The sequence below is a fragment of the Molossus molossus genome, unplaced genomic scaffold, assembly GCF_014108415.1.
Source record: "Molossus molossus isolate mMolMol1 unplaced genomic scaffold, mMolMol1.p scaffold_m16_p_9, whole genome shotgun sequence".
NCBI classification, from domain to species: Eukaryota; Metazoa; Chordata; class Mammalia; order Chiroptera; family Molossidae; genus Molossus; species Molossus molossus.
Window position 1 is genome coordinate 39626616 of NW_023425403.1, and position 6421 is coordinate 39633036.

Consider the following 6421-nt stretch of genomic DNA (forward strand, 5'->3'; position numbering starts at 1 on the left):
AGTTATGGAGACCCGGCAATCCCTTGCATCCTTCCCGGTTGCCATTCCAGGTGGCCCTGAGGGCGCGCAGGCCAGGGGAGCCCCCAGAATAGGAGGCGGGGGGAGAGCAGGTCTTCGGAGCCCAGTGTAGCGGCGGTGCACTCACGGCGAATCGGGAGGAGGAGCAGACAGCAAGGACAGGCCCAGGAGCAGTGGCGTCCAGAGGAAGAAGCAGTAAAAAATCTCCACAAGGAAAATGAAAAAAAAAGGATGAAAAGGAGCAAGATGCTACTAAAGGAGAGCCCTTGGCCCTCTCCTTGGAAGCTGATGAATATTGTGTGCCTAGAGGAAATCGTAGACGGTTCCGTGTTAGGCAGCCCGTCCTGCAGTATAGGTGGGATGGGGGTCAGAGGCTTGGGGAGCCCCAGGCAAGGATGAGACAAGAGAATATGGAAAGGATTGGGGAGGAGATGAGACAGCTGATGGAAAAGCTGAGGGGAAAGCAGTTAAGTCATAGTCTGCAGGCATTTAGCCCTGACCCCCCTCACCATGACCATCATGATGAATTTTGCCCTATGCCTTGAATCCTGATGTTTTTTCTGAAGTTAATCGGGAGACACACCTTCCTAAATCTTTTGTGATGTACCTTGTTGTAAATCTTTTGGTGTTACTTGTTTCCTGTGGGTCTCCTATTACCAGCTTCTAATTGAATGTTGCTTTTTGACCCAATTTGTAAGCTTCTGTCAGCAGGGGAGTTTTACCTATTGCATGGAAAGATGCTCATTATATATTGTGAAGTTAATAAAGCAGTTTAAAAAAGCAAAAAAAATAAAATAAAAATAAATAAATAAATGAAAATAAGTTATGAAACCTCTACTGATTAAACTCTAAGCTCTCAACTAAGCATGCAAACATCTGTTCCTACTTTAACGCAAAAGAATCACCAATAAAATAAGACTTAGACTGTAGTTATATTCAGTATATGTTAAGAAATTAACAGATTGAAATAAAGTCCCAGGAACCTTGCAAGAGAAAGAAAAACACAAGTCACTCCATTCCCCACTCCTCCTACCCAATAAGACATCCTTAAGACTGGAGGTGCTACTCAGGGTTGAATTAGATCTACAGTCGGCCCTTGTTTATCGTGGTTAATCAGTTCCAGACTCTACCATGATAAATAAATTTCCATGAAGTAGGATTCTTTATTGTTTATAAATATAGTTTAGTATTTGAAAAAATCACTATAGAGTGAAGCCATGAAAGTCAAAGCGCAAAGTGGCGAGGGACGACTGTATGGAAATGGAGTAGATAATCAAGAGAAGAAACATGTTTTCTAGCATTTCTGCAGCTATAGTCTCTGAAGGTCTATATTAAGGGACTTCCTTATATCTTATTTGGTAATGTAGCTATGGTTATAGCTAATCCGGTCTCATACCTAAACTAGTTACAAATGTCATTATTATGAAAGAATTGAGTTAAAAGGTTGTAGTTAATAGTAACTATGAGAAGCTTTTATTTTTTAGTACTTCAAAGCTAAATTAATATTAACTAATGTTTTAATAATTGTTTATCCAAATGGTTAATGAAAGAATTACTGGATTTAGAATGAGAAGACTCTCCAATATCACAAACTAAGATCAATTTCACCAGAAAATAAAAATAAAAAGAGCCAGCCAGTATGGCTAAGTGGTTGAGCATAGACTCATGCACCAAGAGGTTGCTGGTTCGATTTTGGGTCAGGACACATGCCCAAGTTATGGGCCAAATCCCCAAAGGAGAGCATGTAGGAGGTAGCTAATCGATGTTCTCTTTCATCCATGTTTCTATCTCTCTCCCTCTCCTTTTTTCTCTCTCTAAAATCAATAAAGAAAAAAAAAATTAAATAAATAAATAAAAATAAAAAGAGAAATGATAACATTTCCTCTATCTCACAAAGTCTTTGTCTAGAAAAAGTAGGATAATACTTGCCAAAGTTTTGGATATCTCCAAATCACCACATAAATAAAAGGAATTGTTACTTTCTCTTATTTGCACAGGCATAGTTATAATTTTGTGATATACTGATATTTGTATATCCAAAAAATATGATTTTTAGGGACTTAGAAATAGACATTTTAAAAGCTGAATTAAGATGTAATTGGATTATATGCCTTGACCAGTTTGGCTCAGCAGTTAGAGCATTAGTCTGAGGACCAAAGGGTCATGGGTCCCATTCCTGGTCAAGAGGTCAAGGGCACTTACCTGAATTTCAGGACCGATACCCAGCCAGGTCAGGGTTGTGCATGAGGCAACCAATCGATGTGTCTCTCTCCCATCAATATTTCACTCTCTTTCTCTTCCCCTCCCTCCCTTCCACTCTATCTAAAAATCAATGGAAAAATATTCTCTGGTGAGGATTAACAACAACAACAAAAAGTCATTGAATTATATAAGTAAAATTTCTATTATATAAGTAAAATTTATAATTTCTATGCAACCAAATGCTCTGATATACTGTTATTTTTCATATTCTTCCTTCTTTAATATTGTAGTTAGAGAAAAATAAAAACTTCTAAGAACAATATATATAATTATTTTGGAAAATCATCTATTCAGACTAATTTTTCTACCAAAAAATAGATTTTTATATAAATTTTCTTTGATCATCGTTCCAATAGTCACACTGTAAGAGGAGCTAAGTATGAATCATTAAGGTATAGAAAAAAATTGAACCTCTGTATATAATAATTTAGATGTTTTTAAATTTATTTTTAAATATATTTTATAATATTTACTAGATTATAGTTTGCACATAAAATTTAAGTAATTAAATATATAATAGTATTATATAATAATTAAGTTTATATTAGCATGCATTTTTTATTAATCAATAATACTTGAGACCCTAATCTCCAGCATATGTATGAAGTTTAAAATTGTTTAAATCTCAGCAACAAAAACTTTGAAAGTTATAGGTCATTACATCTATTCCTTAACATAATTTTATGTCTGGGTGTTTAAACCCCTGAACTTAGAGTTCTGGTGATACTCAGACAAATAAGGTACAGTTCACATGATGCTAAAGACCTTACATTCTTCTGGTGAAAACAATCACATAAATTGGCAATAATAATGCACAGTTATAAATGGAAAGATGAGAATAAACAGGATACAGTGTTGCATATATATGTAATTTATTATACAAACTGAGATACTTGAGAGGAAAAGAGGTCACTATTAATAATTCAGTTAGGAAAACAGATCCATACAAATGGGTACTACATCTGAAAACACAGGATTTATGTTCACCCTTCTTCATGGGAATGCACATAATCACCCAGAAGATAGCACAGCAGGCAGTTAGGAAAAGTTTTAGGAAGGAAGTGACTGCACCAGACAATACGCTGACATTTAATCAGGGAAAGAGTGCTCCAGGATGTTGCCTCGAAACGTTCCATTCATCTGTTAGCACATGCAAAGGCCTGAAAGCAAAAGAGAGCATCGCCGTATCTGACAACTGCAAGTCATTCTGAGACTGAAATTCTGCGGTCTGGAGTCTGGCAAATGGCAGTGGCAAGAGGGGACATAAACCTCCACAGACAAGCAGGGGAGCCTCCTGCTTTCTCACATACTGGGTAAAAATGTCTCTCACAGTGATCAAACTATCTCCTTGAAGCCACACAGATCACAGGTGAACCATAAGCTAATGTGTCCTGGAGCCCAGGCCAAGGATGTGTCTCATATAAGATAAGATTTGTTCCTCAATTAAATATCTCAAATAACCGTTAACAATAAAATACAGTACTTTATGTTACAATTCTGAGGATTGTTATATAACATACTTACTTGATCTTTATCTTGTAAAAAAAAAAATATGTTAATAGTTGTTCAATGTATGTGGCCTGAAAATGATTTTCAGTTTCTAAGAAATCTTCAGTTAATCATACTGTTTAAGACTGTAGTATTAATACCCAATTATCTATAGACTTTGTGTGTTTTTAAAACAATAAATACTTTAGATATTAATAAACTGTCTCCAGAATTTTGCCAAGATTTCTAGTGTTCTGAGGTTTGAAGTGGTTGTTAACTACATCAATACCTTAGGGCCTTCAGTTAAAACACTATAGTAATTAACCAGAGCAAGCTGTCAATGAAGTCAGCTCTGTTTAATTCAAGGGATCCTAGAAAGGTAAAACCTGGATTTAGATTTTTTAAATGTTAATAAAATGGTCAATTTGATGAAAGCAATCTCTTTACCTTATCTTTTTAAACTTTTACCAGCCATTTGGCAAACCTTCCTAAATACCTTGTGCCATCCAAACATCTGAACATCTCTCCTATGAACAGGGAGAACTCACATTGTAAGAACACTGCATTTTTCAGTCATTTTTCACTTTCTGGGTCTTCAGAGGTCAAATTTATAACATCTCAAAAATCTGAAATACCCTATAATATTATTGTGATAGAAGCAGTGACAAGAAGCTCTAGGTGGATATTTATATTTTAACAGATTTTTTGGAAGAAGTACCTTAAAATGAATCTTTTGGCCTTATACTCCAAGGTATTGGAGAAAATATTTAGAGACAATGGACTTTTTGACCTTCTAAATTCCACTGTTCACCCTTGCAACAATAGTCCTTGATTTATTTATTTTGAATTCAGTAACACTGGCATGATAGCTTTCACTTGGTGAGAAAGCAGAGGTGTTGTTAACAACCACAGGACACGAGTGTTTTCCGTTTGGATCCCTTCCTCATTGATAAAGGAGGAAAATGAGGTTGCATGGGGCAGTTTGTGTAATGGGTATGTCATAAGGTGGCCAACTTTCTGAAGAATTATCCAGGTAAGAAAATTTATCCATCAGGAATCTAAAAGGAGAAATTCTATCAGCTTTAAATTCAAATTTTCAACTTGCTATTTAGAACAAATGTGTTCCTGTTATAAATATATTTAATAAGAGCAGATGACAGAAACAAAACCTGCACCTGGAACTGTATCTAGCAGCTTTCCCTCGTATACACCTTAAAACTTAGCAAGAGCTGGCTCTCTGGTCTCTCAGGAAAGTCCGATGCAGGAGGTCCTCTGTCTCCTGCTGATTTCTGGAGACCCTTGAAAGTGCACTTCTGAACAACAGTGATTGAATTCTCAGGCACCTGGCAGTCCAGATGAACACACTGCATTCTTTAACAGCCAGTTAAATGTTGTTTGACAAAATATTTATCTCTGTGCTTTTGCTAAAAAATAGTCAAAACTGTTGTGATATTTACAATAGTTCAAAATATCAACAACTTGCCTAGTGTTACATGATCAGTATATAGTAAGGGAGACAAAAATCTCATTCAAACTGCTGCTTGCTTACTATTATATCTTATTGATCTTTATTAGGTGCAGGGCACTTTCTGTGTTGTAAAATTTCTATTCCTTTCTTCTACTCAGGAAACCTGGATTCTATTAAAAATGATGCCATCTACAATCTATATGACTTTTGACATATCTTTGGATCTTAGTTTCACCACCTATAAAATATGATCATTGAACTATGTTTAATCTACACTAGTACTTCCTTCCTTTTCTTCTTTATATCACTGCATTTTCAAATACCCAGGTCAGCCTCTCACCTATTGATGTAGAAAAATATAGGAAAACAGGGAGCATCTTAAATGATACCACAGAGGGAAATTAGTGCAATCCAGGTCAGAAGAATGACCCAAATTTTTCATTTTGGAAGGAAAAGATCAGGAGAGAAAGATGAGATAGATGATGATAGATGATGATAGATAGATAGATAGATAGATAGATAGATAGATAGATAGATAATAGATAGATGATAGATAGATAGATAGATAGATGATAGATAGATAGATAATAGATAGATGATGATAGATGATAGATAGATAGATAGATAGATGATAGATAGATAGATAGATAATAGATAGATAGATAGATATAGATAGATAGATAGATAGATAGATAGATAGATAGATAGATAGATAAATAGATAATAGATAGATGATAGATGATAGATAGATAGATAGATAGATAGATAGATAGATAGATGATAGATAGATAGATAATAGATAGATGATAGGTAGATAATAAAGAACATATAGATTAAAAGGGGACTAAAATATATGAACATTTTTTAAATCTTAATTCAACAAACTAAAATAAAAAGAAAATTTGGAGTGTTGATTACTTGATGACATTAAAGAATTATCATTAATTTTTACCATGAAATGATTTTGTTATACTTTTCAAAATAAATCTTTATCTTAAAGATGTATTCTGAAATATTTGTTGGTGAAATAAAATGTATGATATTTACTGCAATATAAGTCTTTTAGGTAAGGTAATACATGAAAAAATAAATATAAAAGTTATTAAAATTATGACAGACCATGAGTTATGGGTACATATTTATATTTTTCAATGTCATTATATGCTTGAATCATTAAAATAATTA

The 6421-nt window shown here is 34.3% G+C and overlaps 1 pseudogene; it reads left to right on the plus strand.

The window, feature by feature from the left end:
- LOC118622359 overlaps positions 1–563 on the plus strand; it is a 39059-nt pseudogene extending 38496 nt beyond the window's left edge.
- The last annotated feature ends 5858 nt before the right edge of the window (positions 564–6421 follow it).